The sequence below is a fragment of the Saccopteryx leptura genome, chromosome 8, assembly GCF_036850995.1.
Source record: "Saccopteryx leptura isolate mSacLep1 chromosome 8, mSacLep1_pri_phased_curated, whole genome shotgun sequence".
In the NCBI taxonomy this organism is placed as follows: Eukaryota; Metazoa; Chordata; class Mammalia; order Chiroptera; family Emballonuridae; genus Saccopteryx; species Saccopteryx leptura.
The window spans coordinates 89,956,835-89,975,284 of NC_089510.1; the positions used below are offsets into that span (position 1 = coordinate 89,956,835).

The following is an 18,450-nucleotide window of genomic DNA, read 5'->3' on the forward strand; positions in this document are numbered from 1 at the left end:
AAGGCCTCACATGTCTGAGCAGTGTCTAACCCTCTGATCTCATTTTCAACCTCTCTCTTTCTTACTCACTAGACTTCAGCCTCACTACTCTGAGCCCTTCTTCTATCTTTTCCCAGATATCTCTCTACCCAAATTTTTACAAAATTGAATTATCATCTAGGTCTCTTCTCAGTTACCATCTCCTATAGAAAGTTAACCTGATTACCTAATATCAATGGCTTCTCTCCTTGACATCTTATTTCTCAAATCATACCATTTCTTTGTTGATATCTATTTACAAAATAAAACAGTATCAAAAAAATGTTAGCTCCATGAGGCAGATGGGGAAACTTAGGGTACTGAGTTATATTATTTTTTCAAGGTCATATGACTGGTAATGGATAAAGTTAGGTAGCAATTTACTTCTGGCTCCCATTCACTTATCTATTCAATTGTAATTGCTACTTGTTGTTTTCATCTTTGGGCTATTGAAAAAAATGTGAACATTCCTACTTATTTCTTCGGCGAACATCATGCACATGGGTTTTCTAAGGTTTGTGTCTAAGATAGAGGTTAAACATTTGGAATAATTTATTTGTTTTGTTTTCTGGTGCATTCAATTCCTAAAATTCTTCTTACTATTCTTACTGTTTTTATGTGTGACCCATCTTTGTTTTCATGACTTACTTCCTTTATTTTTTTTAACTATGGGTGCAATACAGTATTCCTCTGGGCTCTATATTTGAGAATTCTAAGAAGCTGGGTGTGAGAATGTATCTCTACAGTGAGATTATGGCTGCCGGCTTCAGCTCTGCCTTTCATAACCAGTTGGGATACAGTGAATTATACATATATAAATACATGCCCTGGAATATATATTTTCTCCAGTGGAAAATTATACACGTGTATTTATACGGTATGGTTTCCATCCTTCAAGGGTTAGATCCCTTTAGTTTCTGCCAGCTTTTGGTAACTTTACAGTATGAAGAATATATTTTCCTGCCCTGACCAGATAGCTCGATTGGTTTGAGCAACAATGGCCAACATACAGCCCGCGGGCCAGATCCAGCCTGCGTAATGAGTTTATGTGGCCCGCGACTAAATTTTTAATATTCTCTGCTACTTTAAAATCTCAGCTACTCAGAAGTGGAAGCATCTTTCATTATTGGAAATCGAGATATTTAAGAAGATAGTGATACGTGAAAAAGAATTCCACATGTGACTAATCTAGGGTTAACTTCCAATAATTTGTTGAATGGATTCACGATACTTCTTTATTTTTTAAAAAAATTTCATTACAAAAATTTACAATTTTTGTACTCGTCTGTACTCGATATAAACTGTTTGATGTTTAGTGGCAATGTGAACCCCACATTCTTTTAGGTGGAGTTTGCCAGTGCGCACCCAAGGTCAAACAATTCGTTACTTTTGAGGTCAAGTGTGCTGAATCAAGTGGTGTTGTAGCATAGACAATAGCTGCAGCTGATAACTGAAAACATGTCTAGGCTGTTTATAAAATGAAATAATTGTTTTATTTGTGATATAACCCCTTCAAGCTCATTCTATTAATTAAATATTGTTTCGATTGATTGAGATAAAGTTTGTATATTTATATGGTATGTAATTATATTTTATTAAAATATATTTTTATTAATATAATATTGTATATTAAAAATTTTTTCACTCACTTACATTTATTCATAGACAAATTACATAATAAAATTTTACTTAAATGAATAGTTTTTGTATTTAACATTTTTTAATTTTAATATTTTGTCCAGCCTGTGAAAAAAGTTTTCTTTCTAATCTGGCTGGGAGCAAAAACTGTTGCCCACGCCTGGGTTAGAGCATCATCACAAAGCACAGAGGTTGCTGTTTTTATCCCCAATGAGGGCATATATAGGAATAGCTCCATCCATGTTTCTCTCTCTCTCACTTCCTTTCTCTCTCACTAAAATCATTCCTCTTCTTAAGTTTTAGGCCTATCCCTCTTGCACATTGATCCCAGTAAAATTTCTAACACATAATAGGCTCTCACTGAAAATAAGTTGTTGAAACACCTTATCACTCACACACTGCATGTATAGATGTCCCTTTATCAAAAACATGTTTTCCTAGTCGTATCACTATCACCATTTCCTACAACCTTTGATCTAGGGCTGTCTACGATTTCCTACATATAATATAACAAGTTTAAAAATATTCTGGTTATTAATCTTATCACCATGAATAGCATTGTTTTAGACAAACTTTAGACCACTTATATTCAATACAATTTAAAATGGTTCATTGAATCATTTTAGTTTTCTAGTTGGAAAAACTCTGTTAAAAGAAAATAATTGCATGAGTGATTATTAATAGCTCTTTTATAAATAAATTAAAATTTTTAAACATTAAAGTTTTGATTTTTAAATTCTATTTAAAATGTCAATGTTCAAGAATATTGGTTGAAAAATACATCTTCTGAGTAACACTCTTTCAAACCTTAATTATCTACATTCATGTTATTTTTCAATGTTTTCTAATAGATACTAGGACTTTTTTATTTTTATTAACTTTAATTTATTGTGTTAACATGGTTTCAAGAGTCCCTCTCAATATAACATACTCACCCCCACCTCCATGCCCCCCATTACACCCCTTTGTCTCCTCCCTAGCTCCCTCCCATACAACCCTCTGGGATTTGCTGTCCTATTTTCTGTATCTATGTCTTCTGAAGTACATATAATTTCACTAATCCCTTCACCTTCTCTGTCTCATCCTCTGACAGCTGTCCCTCTGCTCCCTGAGACCCTGCCCCTGCTTCTATTTAGTTTCTTGGTTCACTTTATTCATTAGATTCCACATATAAGTGAGATCATATGATTATTTTATTTCATTTAGCATAATAATCTCCAGGTCCATCTATGTCATCCAAAAGGTAAGATTTTCTTGTTTTTCACAGCCATGTAATATTCCATTGTGTATATGTACCACTGCCTTTTAATCCACTCGTCCACTGACGGACACTTGGGCTGTTTCCAGATCTTGGCTATTGTAAACAATGCTGCAATAAACATGGGGGTAAATATCTTCTTTTGAATCACTACTTTGGTGTTCTTAGGATATATTCCTAAAAGTGGGATACCTGGGTCAAAAGGCAGTTCTATTTTTAATTTTGAGAAAATGCCATACTGTTTCCACTGTAGCTGCACCAGTCTGCTTTCCCACAAGCTGTGCAGGAAGGTTCCCTTTTCTCCACACACTCGCCAGCACTTATATGTGTTGAATTGTTAATGAGAGCCATTCTGACAGATGTGAGGTAGTATCTCATTGTGGTTTTAATTTGCATTTCTCTGATGCTTAGTGACGTTGAACATTTATTTTTTCATTTGCCTATTGGCCATCTGTAAGTCCTCTTTGGAAAAGTGTCTACTCAGCTCCTTTGCCCATTTTTTTAATAGGATTGTTTACCTTTTTGATGTTCTGTTTTAAGTGTTCTTTATAAATTTTGGTTATTGAACTTTTATCAGATGTATTGGCAAATATGTTCTTCCATTGTGTGGGTTGTCCTTTTATTTTGTTAATGATGTCTTTTGCTGTGAAAAACTTTTAGTTTGATATAGTCCCATTTGTTTATTTTGTCTTTTATTTTACTTGCCCATGGAGATAAATGGGCAAATATATTGTTACGAGAGATATTGGAGAGTTTACAGCCTATGTTTTATTCCAAGGTGTTTATGGTTTCACAACTTACATTTAAGTCTTTTATCTATTTTGAGTTTGTTTTTGTAAATAGTGGAAGTTGGTAGTCTAGTTTCATTTTTTTGCTCATATCTGTTCAATTTTCCCAACACCATTTTAAAGAGACTATTTTTACACCATTGTATGCTCTTACTTACATTGTCAAATATCAACTGATCATAAAGGCGTGGGTTTATTCCTGGGTTCTCTGTTCTGTTCCATTGATCTGTATGCCTTTCTTATGCCATTACCAAGCTGTTTGAGTACAATGGCCTTGTAGTATAACTTGCTATCAGGAAATGTGATACCTCCCACTTTATTCTTCATTTTCAAGATTACTGAATCTATTTGCTTTCTTTTTTGGTTCCATATAAATTTTTGTAATATCTGTTCTATATCTTTAAAGTATGTCATTAGTATTTTGATAGAATTGCATTGAATTTATAAATTACTTTGGGTAATATAGACATTTTAATGTTTATTCTCTCTATCCATAAATACGGTATATGTTTCTACTTGTTTGTATATTTCTTGATTTTTTTTCAGTGTTTTATATTTTTCTGAGTACAAGTCATTGACCTCCTTGGTTAAGTTTACTCTTAGGTACTTTATTTATTTACTTATTTTGTTGCAATAATGGAGGGGATTGTTCCCTTAGTTTCTCTTTCAGAAAGCTTATTTTTGGTGTATAAAAATGCCACTGATTTCTGAATATTAATTTTGTATCCTGCCATGTTACTAAATTCATATATCAGATCTAGTAGTTTTTTGACTGAGACTTTAGGATTTTCTATGTACAGTATCATGTTATCAACAAATAATGATAGTTTTACTTCTTCTTTTCCAATTTGGATTCCTTTTTTTTCCTTTTTCTTGTTTGATTGCTGTGGCTAGAACTTCCAGCACTGTTTTGAATAAGAGTGGTGAGAGGGGGTACCCCAGCCTTGTTCCTGATCATAAGAGGATTGCTCTTAATTTTTTCCCATTGAGTATGATGCTAGCTGTGGGTTTGTCTTAGATGACCTTTCTTATGTTGAGGTATGTTCTCTGTATTCCCACTTTGCTGAGAGTTTTGATCATAAATGGGTACTGGATTTTATCAAATGTTATTTTTGCATCTATTAATATAATCACTTGATTTTATCCTTCCTTTTGTTTATGTGATAAATAGCATTCATTGATTTGCAAATATTGTACCAGCCTTGCCTCCCTTGAATAAATTCCACTTCATCATGTTGTATAATTTTTTAAGTGTATTGTTGGATCTGGTTTGCTAATATTTTGTTGAGAATTTTAGCATCTGTGTTCATCAGAGATATTGGCTTATAATTTTCTTTCTTTGAAGTATCTTTACCTGGTTTTAGAATGAGGATAATGCTTGCTTCATAAAAAAAAGCTTGGCAGTGTTCTGTCCTTTTGAATTTTTTTTATTTTTTTATTTTTTTTATTTATTTATTTTTTTTGTATTTTTCTGAAGCTGGAAACGGGGAGAGACAGTCAGACAGACTCCCGCATGTGCCCGACCGGGATCCACCCGGCACGCCCACCAGGGGCAATGCTCTGCCCACCAGGGGGCGATGCTCTGCCCCTCCGGGGCGTCGCTGTGTTGCGACCAGAGCCACTCTAGCGCCTTTGGGCAGAGGCCAAGGAGCCATCCCCAGCGCCCGGGCCATCTTTGCTCCAATGGAGCCTTGGCTACGGGAGGGGAAGAGAGAGACAGAGAGGAAGGAGGGGGGTGGGGGTGGAGAAGCAAATGGGCGCTTCTCCTATGTGCCCTGGCCGGGAATTGAACCCGGGTCCCCTGCACGCCAGGCCGACGCTCTACCGCTGAGCCAACCGGCCAGGGCCTGAATTTTTTGAAAAATGTTAAGAAGTATAGGTATTAGTTCTTTGAATATTTGGTAGAATTCTCCTGTGAAGCCATCCAGTCCAGGGCTTTTGTTTGTTGGAAGTTTTTTGATAACTGTTTCAATTTTATTTGTAATCAGAATGTTTAGGTTTTCTGATTCTTCCAGATTGAGTTTTGGAAGATTGTATATGTTTCTAAGAATTTATCCATTTCACCTAGGATGTCAAATTTGGGGGCATATAGAACTTCATCGTATTTTCTTGAAATCCTTTGTATTTCTGTGGTGTCAGTTGTTACTTCTACACTTTCATTTCTAATTTTATTTATTTCCATCATATCTTTTTCTTTCTTGATGAGTATGGTTAAATGTTCGTCAATTTTGCTTACCTTTTTGAAGAACCAGCACTTGGTTTCAGTGATCTTTTGTATTGTTTTTATTTGGCTCTATGCCATTTATTTCCACTCTGATCTTTATTATTTCCTTTTTTCTACTTCCTCTTGGCTTTATTTGTTGTTCTTTTTCTAGTTCTTTTAGATGTAAGTTATTTATTTGAGTGTTTTCTTGCTTCTTAGGTATGTCTGTAATGTTATAATCTTCCCTCTCAAGACTGCTTTTGCTGTGTCCCATGAATTTTGAATTGTTGTATGCTTATTTTCATTTAATTCCATGAAATGTTTTAGTTCTTCCTTGATCTCATTGTTAACCCATTCATTATTTAATAACATGCTATTTAACCTTCAAGTGTTTGAATGTTTTTTAGTTTTTCTATTCTAGTTGATTTCTAGTTTTATGCCATTGTGATCAGAGAAGATGCTTGATATGATTTCAATCTTTTTATATTTATTGAGACTTGTTTTGTGTCCTAATATGTTTTCTATCCTGGAGAGTGTACCATAAGCACTTGAAATGAATGTATATTCTGCTGTTTTGGGGTTAAGGTTCTGCAGATATCAGTTAAATCCAGTTGATCAAGTGTGATATTTAAGGCCACTGTTTTTTTGCTAATTTTCTGTCCGTAGGAGTTATCCAGTGATGTTAGTAGGATATTAAAATCCCCTACTATGATAGTATTTCTGTCTATCTCACACTTTATGTCCATCAAAATCTGCTTTATATATTTAGGTACTCCTATACTAGGAGCATAAATATTTATAATGGTTATATTCTCCTGTTGGATTGCTCCCTATATCATTATGTAGTGACCTTTTTTATCCCTTACTATAGTTTTTGTTTTAAAATCTAGTTTGTCAGATATAAGTATTGCTACCCCAGCATTTTTTTTGTTTGTTTGTTTGTTTTCATTTGTCTGAAATACATTATTCCATCTCTTCACTTTCGGTCTATTTGTATCTTTGCTTCTAAGGTGGGTCTCTTGTAGACAGTATATGTATGGGTCCTATTTTCTTATCCATGCAACTACCCAACGTCTTTTGATTGAGCATTTAATCCATTTACATTTAAGGTTATTATTGACATGTACTTATTTGTTGTCATTTTACTCTTTAAGTCTACAATCCTCTTTTTATCAATTTTATTTTTCTCCTTTCCTCTTCTTACAGCAGGCCCCTTAACATTTCTTGCAGTACTGGTTTGGTTGTAATGAGTTCCTTGAGTCTTTCTTTGGGAAACTTTTTATTTCTCCTTTATTTGAAACAATAGCCTTGCTGAATAAAGTAGTCTTTTTTGTAGGTTCTTGTTTTGCATCACTTTGAATATTTCTTGCCAATCCCTTCTGGGATTCGCAAGTGTTTCTGTTGAGAAGTCAGATGTCATCTTTATGGTGGCTCCTCTGTGGGTAATTAACTGCTTTTCTCTTGCAACTTTTAGTATTCTTTCTTTGTCTCTTAATTTTGGCATTTTAATTATAATATGTCTTGGTGTAGGCCTCCTTGGATTCCTCCTTAATAGGACTCTCTGTCCTTCTTAGAGTTGTGTGACTTTTTTCTTCATCAAAATAAAGAAATTTTCAGCTATAATATCTTCAAACAGGATCTCTATTCCTGATTTGTTCTCTTCTCCTGCAGGAACCCTTATCATGTGAATGTTGGTTTTAGTAATGTTGTCACAGAGCTCCTTTGAGTTTCCTCAGTCTTTTTGCACCTCTTTTTGTTTTGCTACTCTACTTCTGTGCTTATATTTATATTGTCTTCTAAATCATGGATTCAATCCTTTGCTTCATCTAGCCTGCTGTTGATTCCTTTTTGTGCCGCCTTTATTCTGATATTTTTTTTCTCATTTCTGAATGGTTCTTTTTAATGATACAATGTCCTTTTTGATGCTTGCTATCTCTTTATTTAGGTACTCAGTATGACCATATCCACTGGTGCTCTAAGATTTTTGAGCTTTCTAATAGTCATTATATTAAACTCTACATCTTGTAGTTTGGTTACTTCTATTTTATTTACTTCTTTTTCTGAAGTTTTCTCTGGTTGACTCATTTGGGGCACATTTCTTTGTCTCTTCCTTTTGTCTGTGTGCTAGGTAGCACTGTTTGACATTGAAATTTGTTTGTTGTCTTTATGAGGAAAATGGGCTCGGTGGTACTGACCTCCAGGCCTCCTGTTTTTCTTGTTCTTGGAATGCTTCTTGAGGGTACTATTTTCTCTCCTGTTGTATGTGGGTATTAAAAGCAGTTGGTCCTTTCATGGGTACAGTTATTACTTTAGGCTGGCTAGCTCTAAGGGTCAACCTTGATCATGTGTATTACACACTGTGCAATGTCCATCTTGTTGGGTGTATTTATTCTCCACAGTGTGTGGTGCCTGCTAGACTCCTCCTATGGGTGTGCTGCTTATGTAGCTAGCTGAGCCTAGGATTGGTGCTGTCTGCCACCCACTACCAGTTGTGTTGGTTCGATATCTTCTTGGGTTGGCATCAGCTGTTTATAACCTACTGTGGGCTACCTGTCTATAGCTACTGCTCTTTTTCCTGTTTGTGTGTGCATTTTCTGTGCCTGGGTAGTTTGGGAGGGGCCAACCTGTGTATAAGAATCAGCTTTTCCCTGCTTAGAGATGACAGAAGTTCCATAAAATCCTCAAACTCTATAAGATTTGCCTCCACTTTTCAGCTGCTCCACCTCCTCTTGCAGCTGCCTGGTCTTCCCACAGAGTCTTCTGTAGAGACTATAGTGTGGACCCAGACTGACTTTACCCAACCAACCCCTCTGCAGGTTGCAATCCTCTTGGGTTAGGGCAGCTAAAGATGGGAATACAATGTTAGTGAGACCCCTTATTTCAGGTATCTCTTCGTCAGTAGCTCAGTATGGGGAATGTGGCCCCTACTTCAGAAACTAATCCTTCAGCCACTGCTGCATACTTAAATTTTATTTGTCCCCAACAAGGTGAGCAGCAGGTTCAGATCGAGTGGAGCCAACAGTTCCCTATATAGAAGATCTTATAGCTGGTGAGACTCTGGTCTCAGGGAGGAAGACTGAGAGAGTCCTTTCCTGGGACTGGTTCTGCCCTCCTAGAAAGTAGATAAGCATCTAGATTAGATCCATCAATAGACTCACAGGGACCCACATTTTAAATGTCCATGCTCCAAGTTGCTCTCCTTTACCCCTGTGGAATCTAGCCCAGCAAAGCAGGATATCCAGCACCCAGGCCAGCCGACTGTGAAGCTCTACCTTATCCAATGCACATGAACCGCTGTGCTGGTGTGATCACAGAGAGGAAAACTCACCTCAGCTGAGCCAGGTGTCATGAGCCTTTCCTTAAGATGCCACTCTAGCAAGTGTTGTTAGGTCCTGAACCAATGCTCTCCACAGCTGGCCACTGTATGTGCCAGCCTTGGGCCTTGCTGTCAGGAACCTGGTGCATAACAGTGGAAGACACTGCTCGTGACTGGCCCTCAGCATCTTTCTTGGAGCTGCAAGCATTCCAGAGTTTGTGGCTGCCTCTGCTGGGTCCAGGTGCTAATGGAAATACCAATCTGCAAACCTAGACTGGCTTTTACCTACACTGGGCATGGAGAAAAGTCCCCTTATAAGGCCAAGGTTCCCTGAGTCCTGCCTCCTGCAGCCTCTGTCTGCTTGCTGCTTGTTGGGCTTGGCCACCGATAAAAACCTCTGTAGAGTCTAGAGATCCTGTGGCAATTCAGGGATTAAGAATGGTGGTGGGTGTGGCTCTGCCCTTTGGCCCCATGTGTCAGTGTATCCAGACTTTTTTCATAGACCTTAGTAGGGTATGTGTAATGCTAGTGGCCAAGGCCAGGCAGATCCACATTGGATTCAGGCAGATGGTAGAGAAACTGCAGAAATGGAAAGCGTTGGGCCATTACCATTTAATAAAGTCTCACAACAGAGGACAAGCACACAGGCAGGGGAAACTGCCTCCCAGGCAAACAAACAGAAAGATGTCCTCTCACAGCAGCAGGTAGGCAATCTGCCCATCCACAATCTCCAATTTCTTATCTCCCTCAAGTGCAAGAACCCATAGCCTTATATAGGCTATGCACACATGCCTCTCCCACATGCTCATGCACTGATTAAATAAAGTTTTTGTAACTGATAACCCGGTAAGGAAGCCTAACACAACCTCTCCAAATGTAGCCCCAGAAGTCCTTTTGCTGTGGCCTCTGAGATCCAGAGGTGCAGTCTGCCCACAGTCCAGACAGTGTCTACTTAGTCTCCTATTGGGCGGAAGCACCAGTCTTAAACTCCCAAGCATGTGGGGGAAAACTCTGAGCTCAACTCCAGAATACTGAGTCACTGACAGGCACTCTGCTTCCTGGTTTCTGAGATCAACCCAGTCTCCATGAGTTGGGCTGGAGAGGCTCCAAAGGGTGGAGCAGTTTCTTTTTCCCAAACTGATTCTCCTCAGAGGGGACTGCTCCACTCAAGAAAGATGGTGACTGCAGTACTGGACAATGATTTAGCGCAGGGGTTCCAGTGGCCATCCCTCCTTGGCCTCCAACTTATATTCTCTTCATGCAACTCTAGTTTTCTTATTTCTCCCTACACTGGAGCCCCAGGTGAGTGGTTCTGAACAAAATTTTCTATGCTGGCCCTTTAAGACAGAGCCTGCTCTAAGAGCTCTGTCTCTTTCTTGCAGACAAAAATCTGGTTCTTTTTACTATGAAATGCTGTGTGGGTGCCTTTTTTAGGCTCTGGGACTCTAAGCTGGGGCTCCAGGTCTGGGTTTGAGGACACACACCTTTCAGGGTGACCCTGCCTGCAGTGAGAGTCCCTCCAGATCAGCCACAGCTTGCTCCTAGGAGCAGGGCAGTCCTTTCCATGACTCTGCCATTCCTTCCAGTCTCAATGTGGCTTTTTCTGTGACCCTGGATTATGAAATCCTCTTTGTTTAGTCCAAAGTTGGTTCTTCAAGGTGATTGTTCTTAAATTAAGTTATAATCTAATTTGGTTCTCGGAGGTGGCTGTTGAAATGCCTACATACTCTGTTGCCATCTTGGAATCTCTAGATCAGGGGTTGGGAACCTTTTTGGCTGAGAGAGCCATGAACATCACATATTTTAAAATGTAATTCTGTGAGAGCCATACAATACGTTTAACACTAAATAGAAGTAAATGTGTGCTTTTTATGTAAAACCAACACTTTTAAAGTACAATAAGTCTCTGAATTCTTTTTAATAATATTGTTATGCTGTTGCTAACCAATGATGAATAAAGTACTTCTTACCATTAATGCGACTTCTGGTGCTACATGGTTTTGCGGATGGCTTTGTAGTCTGGTTGATACGTGGTGAGGTTAAGCTTCATGCAGGCATTGAGGCTTCCATCTGTTAAACATGATCGTAGATTGGTCTTAACATTCTTTAGATGTGAGAAAGACTGCTCACAGGCATACGTAGAGCCAAACATGTGGGTGGTGCGCAGAGTGCATTCCTAGAAGCTGTGGCTGATGCAATGCTGTGAAAATACTCCAGCTCCCAGAACCCTCCTGGGCATACCCAGGAAGGGAGCTCGCCCACTTTATGGAAGTGACTTAGCGCCAACTACACAGCTCCTTGAAGTTTTCAGCCATTGGCTTTGAGGAACACACTGTAACACCCTATAGGCTGAACCTATCTATATAAGCTAGCTTACTTCCTGAATAAAGTGGATCTGCGTCACTGAACCTGGTCCTCGGAGTCGGGTCTTTGCATCTCCGTCATCCTCACCCCCGGCAGACTTGTCCACAACTGGCACCCAACATGGGGCAGGGACCTAACCAGCATCCAAGGGATGGGTTAGTGACCCTCTGCAATGGGAAAACTTCTCCCTCACTCCCAAGACCCACAGGCTCAAACCCTGCACGCCCTATTGCAGAGTAGGTGATTTAAAGTTTGTGAAAAGGATCTCTGTACTTACTGGGAGATTCTCTCTGGTCTCAATCCCTGGATTGAGGACACACCTCTCTGGGACCCGGATACTTGGGCCTGAGCTTTTCAGCACGTTCGTTCGGCAGAAGTACATGGGGGACAAACCTTCCCTCTTGGCCACATTCCTGCCCTGCTAGCAATACATGCCTGCCTGACCAGTGCTCCTGCTGGGGACCCTCCACCAGTGCCAAAAATATTGCAGGCTGCCTCTCTCTCTGAGGAGCCCCTACCTCCTTATTTTCCCCCTCCACTGAGGAGGAAAGTAGTTTAGCCTTTGAGTTTGACAAAATCGTGGCTGAGCGCGCAGAAACGAAACCAACTGAATTGCTAACTGCGCCATCAGCTCTGCCTCCATAAAAAGCAGAAGTCGCTACTTCTGCATTCCCTGCCATGGCTCAATACCCCACCCCAACCTCTCAGATGCCATTTTCTACCCCAGCTTTAACTCCAATACATATTCCTGCTGCAGACCCATGGGCCAGCCTATACGCCCCCATGTGTCTTTTTTCTTTCTGTCTGTCTGTCTTGTCTATTTTTCTATATCTCTCGCTCTCTCTCTCCCCCACCCCCCCTCTCTCTGAAATGATGCTGGAAGGACCCAGCCACGGCACAGTGGCAGGGAACACATCCTCTTTTCACATAAGGGAGAAGTTATGCTTGTGTTTTTTAACCAATCTGGATCCCAGGAATCCCCCCCAACCTGCTTAACAGGGTTTCTTGGGCACCTACTAAGTGCTTCAGTCTTCACCCATCCAAAGCCACAGCCCTGGCCTTCTCCACACCGACTATGCCTGAGGAGAGGAGGTCCTCAGTGCTCCAGAAGAAGACCTCATGGCCGGTGTGCACGCCCCATTACCTGGGGGGATGTGGAGGCTTTGGTGGGGCGGGCCCAGAGAATTGCCCCTGACAGGCCCCCAAGCCCTGGTGCTCTGTTCTTCTTATGTGTGCTATAGTAACCACTAACTCCCAGATGCAGGCGGTGGCAGCCAGGGCTCGAGCCCAGCAGCACGAGCTGGTGTTTTCAGTTCATCTGTGGAGGATGAGGAGAATTGGGCTGGAGTTGCGATTTGCAGACTCTAGAAGGTAAACAGTGGCAGCTGCAGCAGGAGGATGAATGGACATCCAGGAAGCCAGGCTTGCATCACTGAGTGGCTGCTGGAATGGCAGGGAGTGCCTGTTAAGCCGCGGGTGGGTTTGCTGACATTTTGGGATATAGGGGTGGCTGCCATCATGCTCTCCGGAACAGAGATGGAAGTGATGACTGCCAGTGCCACATGCTCCTCTTTGGGAACAGGATGGCAGGAATGAGGGGGGTGGCTGATGCCCCATGTGCATGGACTGATTTCCTGGACTATGACCATGTGAGCACTGGCTTCTTTGATGGATGAACTTATGCATTTTGGACAACGTGAAATACCCTGATGGGGCTAGGGGGAGACTTTGCTGGAGGCCCTTCCTCTGCCCTGAGAAGCTTTTCTCATGGCTAGAAAGAAGTCTGAGGACATTTTATACTTTTGGCAAAGTGCTCAAAGACTGGTGAAATGTACCTTTGTAATTGTTGAAATTGTATGATTTGTCATGTTGTAATTTGTGTAATCTCCCTTGCAACCATATGCAGTACGCAGCTCTCAGCAAGCCATTTGTTCTGTGCTTGGACACTGGGAACTTTTGGGAAGGGGGTGTGCATGGACCTATGTCCATTTTTTACAATCAAAATGGACCTGTGTTTAATGGCACCTAGGAAGTCTCTGTAACACAATAGGAGGGAAATGACATCTGAGCCCCTAGGAGGAATCCCCTGTTTAAGACCCCCATTCTATTTCCTAACTAGTCAAACATTACAGAAGCTTGCCTCATTGTTTAATCCAGCTATTCTATTAGCATATAGTATATAGGTATTATAGTTGTTTTAGTTCTACTAGGGTTCCGTTGCATAATGCGTAGCATTCAGAAGCTACAACAACAGCAAGCTGTCATTCATCAAGTCTAATTGGCCTTAATTAAAAGAGAAGGGGGAGATGTGGGTGGAGCACAGAGTGCATTCCTAGCAGCTGTGGCTGATGCAATACTGTGAGAATACTCCAGCTCCCAGAAGCCTCCTGGGCATACACAGGAAGGGAGCTCGCCCACTTTATGGAAGTGACTTAGCGCCAACCACACAGCTCCCTGAAGTTTTCAGCCATTGGCTTTGAGGAACATGCTGTAACACCCTATAGGCTGAACCTATCTATATAAGCTTGCTTACTTCCTGAATAAAGTGGATCTGTGTCACTGGACCTGGTCCCTGGAGTCGGGTCTTTGCATCTCCATCATCCTCACCCCCAGCAGGACTTGTCCAGACAAACATTGTCAGTACAGCAATACTCACGTGCTGCAGTGTGTGGTATGTAATGGGAAGCACATTCCAAGTTTTGACAATCAGCTGGTCCGTGGGTTGAAGTTTTTTCATTTCTCCCCACTTGTGTTTGCTCACCAACTCTGCTTGCTGTCATGCAAGTCCTTCCAAATCTTCATTCAGTGACTTGAACTTATTTACCCACATGTCTGAGGCCTTCAGGTCAGCAGCTTGTAGCTCAAAATCTCTGATGGAGACACCGGGGATGTAACTCAGGTCCGTGTTGTCCACTGCACACTCATGTGGATGAGCGATGAACTTAAAAAGATGAGTGCTCTCACAAAATTCTCCAAAGCGTGCTTTGAATGACTGCAGGAGATTAGATGTAAAGCCATCTAGATGCTGGAGATCAAGATGTCGAGCAAGGTCACCTGCTGTGCATGCATTGTTAAACTCTCCCAGTTTTTTAAAGTGTAGTAAACGACCTGTTTCAATGTTGGCGATGAAGAGTTCCAGCTTGTTTTCAAATGTAAATGTTGCTTGTTGGAGGGATAGACTGTATTCCCAATACCTTGCATTTTCACAATGTGCTGGTTCAGATGTTCAGTCATGTCCATGAGATAGTAGAACTTCAGGAGCCACTCAGTGTTAGCTAACTCAGGATGCTCGACGTTTTTCATTTCAAGAAAAGTCTGGATTTCACTCAGACAAGCCTCAAAATGGCTGAGCACCTTCCCTCTTGACAACCAATGCACATTGCTGTGCAGAAGCAGACCAGGATAATTATTCCCAACTTCATCCAGCAGTATTTAAACTGGTGATCATTTAAAGTTCGGGCAACAATACAGTTGACCACCAGAATGACCAGTGACATTACCTCACCAAGCGGCTTGCCACATATCTGAGCACAAAGCGCCTCCTGATGTAGAATGCAGTTAAAACTTAAGATGGGTCTTTTTTCATGTTCACGAAGAAGCGCTACAAATCCTCTGTTTTTCCCCACTATGCATGGAGCACCATCAGTACACACTGAAATAAGTTTATCCATGGGTAGATTTTTTTCTTTAGCGAACTCAGTGAAAGACTTAAATAAATTCTCCCCTCTTGTTGTCTTTTTCATAGGCAAAACAGCAAGACTTTCCTCATGTAGTGTGTCACTGACACCTTGCAATCACGCTGACTGGAATAAATGGCTTACATCTGTTGACTCATCCAAAGCGAGATAAAAGAATGGTGCTGCATTTATGCCCTTCACTTGTGTTGCCTCAATTTGATTTGCCATCATGATGGTACTATCGTGAACAGTTCTTCCCAACAGAGGCATGTCTTTTATTCGTTTGATATTCTTGTCTTTATCCAAAAAGTCATCAAAAAGTTAACTGGCAACATCAAGCATGAATGTTTTGGCATACTCCCCATCTGTGAATACTTTTCATTTCTCACAATTGCTAAAGCACCAGCAAAGCTAGCCAAATTCCAGTCACCTTGTTGGGTCCAAACACGGAGTGACTGCTGACTAGCTTGCACTCTGCACAGTAGCTCTTCACATGCTTTCTTCCTGCTGTCTCCCACTGGATATTTCAATGCAAATATAGTATGGTGTGTGTCAAAGTGCCACTTAATATTTGACTGTTTCATCAATGCAATTTTATCATTGCATATTAGACACACTGCAGAACCTGCTCTCTCCACAAAGGTGAATTCCTCTGTTCATTCCTGCTGAAAAGTATGATACGCCTCATCTTTTTTTCTTTTAGCCATCTTCTTTGTCAAAGGGTTTCTGCAATTAGCTAGCTGACTACTTGATTCAAAGGAGGGAAGTTTACTTCCTGACCTCACAACGATCAGTGTACGTTACACATTATCCAATAAAAATTTGGTGTTGTCCCGGAGGACAGCTGTGATTGGCTCCAGCCATCTGCAACCATGAACATGAGTCGTAGGAAATGAATGGATTGTAATACATGAGGATGTTTTATATTTTTAATGTTATTTTTTTTTATTAAAGATTTGTCTGCGATCCAGATGCAGCCATCAAAAGAGCCACATCTGTCTCACAAGCCATAGGTTATCAACCCCTGTTTTAGATATTTGGACTTTGAGATAAAATTATATATGGATTTTTTTCCACATTTATATTTTTGTCAAAAAAAAAAAGAATTCGGCCCTGGCTGGTTGGCTCAGTGGTAGAGAGTCGGCCTGGCATGCAGGAGTCCAGGGTTCGATTCCCGGCCAGGGCACACAGGAGAAGTGCCCATCTGCTTCTCCACCCCTCCTCCTCTCCTTCCTCTCTGTCTCTCTCTTCCCCTCCCTTGCCAAGGCTCTATTGGAGCAAAGTTGGCCCAGGCGCTGAGGATGGCTCTATGGCCTCTGCCTCAGTCACTAGAATGGCGCTGGTTGCAAAAGAGCGACGCCCCAGATGGGCAGATCATTGCCCTGTGGTGGGCATGCCGGGTGGATCCCAGTCAGGTGCATGCGGGAGTCTGTGTGACTGCCTCCCCGTTTCCAACTTCAGGAAAAAAAAAAAAAAGAATTGGATGTGTGTTGAATGCATCATTCAAGTATAACCAAATTAACAGTACACTTAAAATGTCATTCTCTACCTTTAGAGAAGTTGAAATCAAACCAAGAATAAGAAATAGCTTTGTAGAAACTATCTCAAAAAGCATGATTTAAAAAATAGGTAACATTTTAATTTTTTATAAGAGATGTAGATTTAGAAATAAATCAAATAAAAGATTTCTTGAGTGAGATGAGTCTCAAATGTTTGTGCTGGATCAAGCATTCAACTAGTATAGAAAAAAATGTTAAATATATTTTATGGTGTCATTTAAAAAAGTCAACACTTTATTAATCAAAGTTATTAAATATTTTAAAAATTATATTTATGGGAGTAACATGATATGGCTTAATAAGATTATATAATTTTCAAGTGTATGATTTACATATTGCATTGTGTGCCAACCACCTGAAGTCAAATTGCCTTCTGTCACTAAATATTTGATCCCTTTTATCATTTACTATCCCCTAACCCTTCCTTTTAGTAATAATCATACTGTTGTCTGTGTATGAGGTTTTTTTTTTTCTTGTTTCTTCATTTGTGGCTTTCAGTGTGATTTTACTCAGAGTCTTATTTTATACTGTGGAGTTTAATACGGGCAAGATCTCATAACTACCTCTTATACCTGCCTGCCTAAATCTACCTTATCAAATAAGGTTGGGAGTAATTCTTAACAGTCATTTATAGCAGCCCAAGAATATCCTCTTATAGATAAAGTCAAATGAAAACAAGATGAGCTCTGGCTATGAGTAGGTGCTCATCTATCTGTGTTTGTAATCATGCTGCAAATCAGATTGAACTACCATGTGCTGATGTAGGTTTCTTTATGCAATGAGACTTTTTTTTTTTACACTTAGAGTCTATGGTTGTCTAGGCAGCCTGGGAAGCTCTCTCATATTTGGTTGTTGTTGTTTTTTTTTTTTTGTTTGTTTGTTTTTTTGTATTTTTCCAAAGCTGGAAACGGGGAGGCAGTCAGACAGATTCCCGCATGCGCCTGACCGGGATCCACCCAGCATGCCCACCAGGGGGCGATGCTCTGCCCATCTTGGGGCGTCGCTCTGCCACAAGCAGAGCCATTCTAGCACCTGAGGCAGAGGCCACAGAGCCATCCTCAGCGCCTGAGCAAACATTGCTCCAGTGGAGCCTTGGCTGTGGGAGAGGAAGAGAGAGACAGAGAGGAAGGAGAGGGGGAGGGGTGGAGAAGCAGATAGGCGCTTCTCCTGTGTGCCCTGGCTGGGAATCGAACCCAGGACTCCTGCATGCCAGGCCAACGCTGTACCACTGAGCCAACCGGCCAGGGCCTCATATTTGATTTTTCTGTGAAATAATTACCAACTCCTTTCCCAAACAGTACTAAATATCAGTTTTATTTATTTGTGTTTATTGTAACACCCTCTAGCCTTTTTATTTTTGTCCATGCCAATAACTTTTAACTGAGTTCTTCTATTGTGTTTTAATTTTATGTTTAAATTTTATGATTTTCATTTCATGGAAACTAGAAGGTGGAAATATGAATAGAAATAGCATAGAGAATAGCCGATATATACCTCTACTAAAATAATTAACTAATTTTGTTCTTTCTTAATATTTCAGAGACTTCCTGGCCATCTCAATTTAAATAGACATTACAGAATTAAACAACAATTTTAACTTTTGGGATTACATTTTAAAGTATGACAGAA

At 40.4% G+C, this 18,450-nt stretch overlaps 1 long non-coding RNA gene across 1 annotated transcript in view; it reads left to right on the plus strand.

Annotated features, from left to right (window-relative positions):
- LOC136379680 (uncharacterized) overlaps nt 1–18,450 on the plus strand; it is a 74,000-nt gene that overhangs the window by 46,284 nt on the left and 9,266 nt on the right. The window lies entirely within an intron of this gene.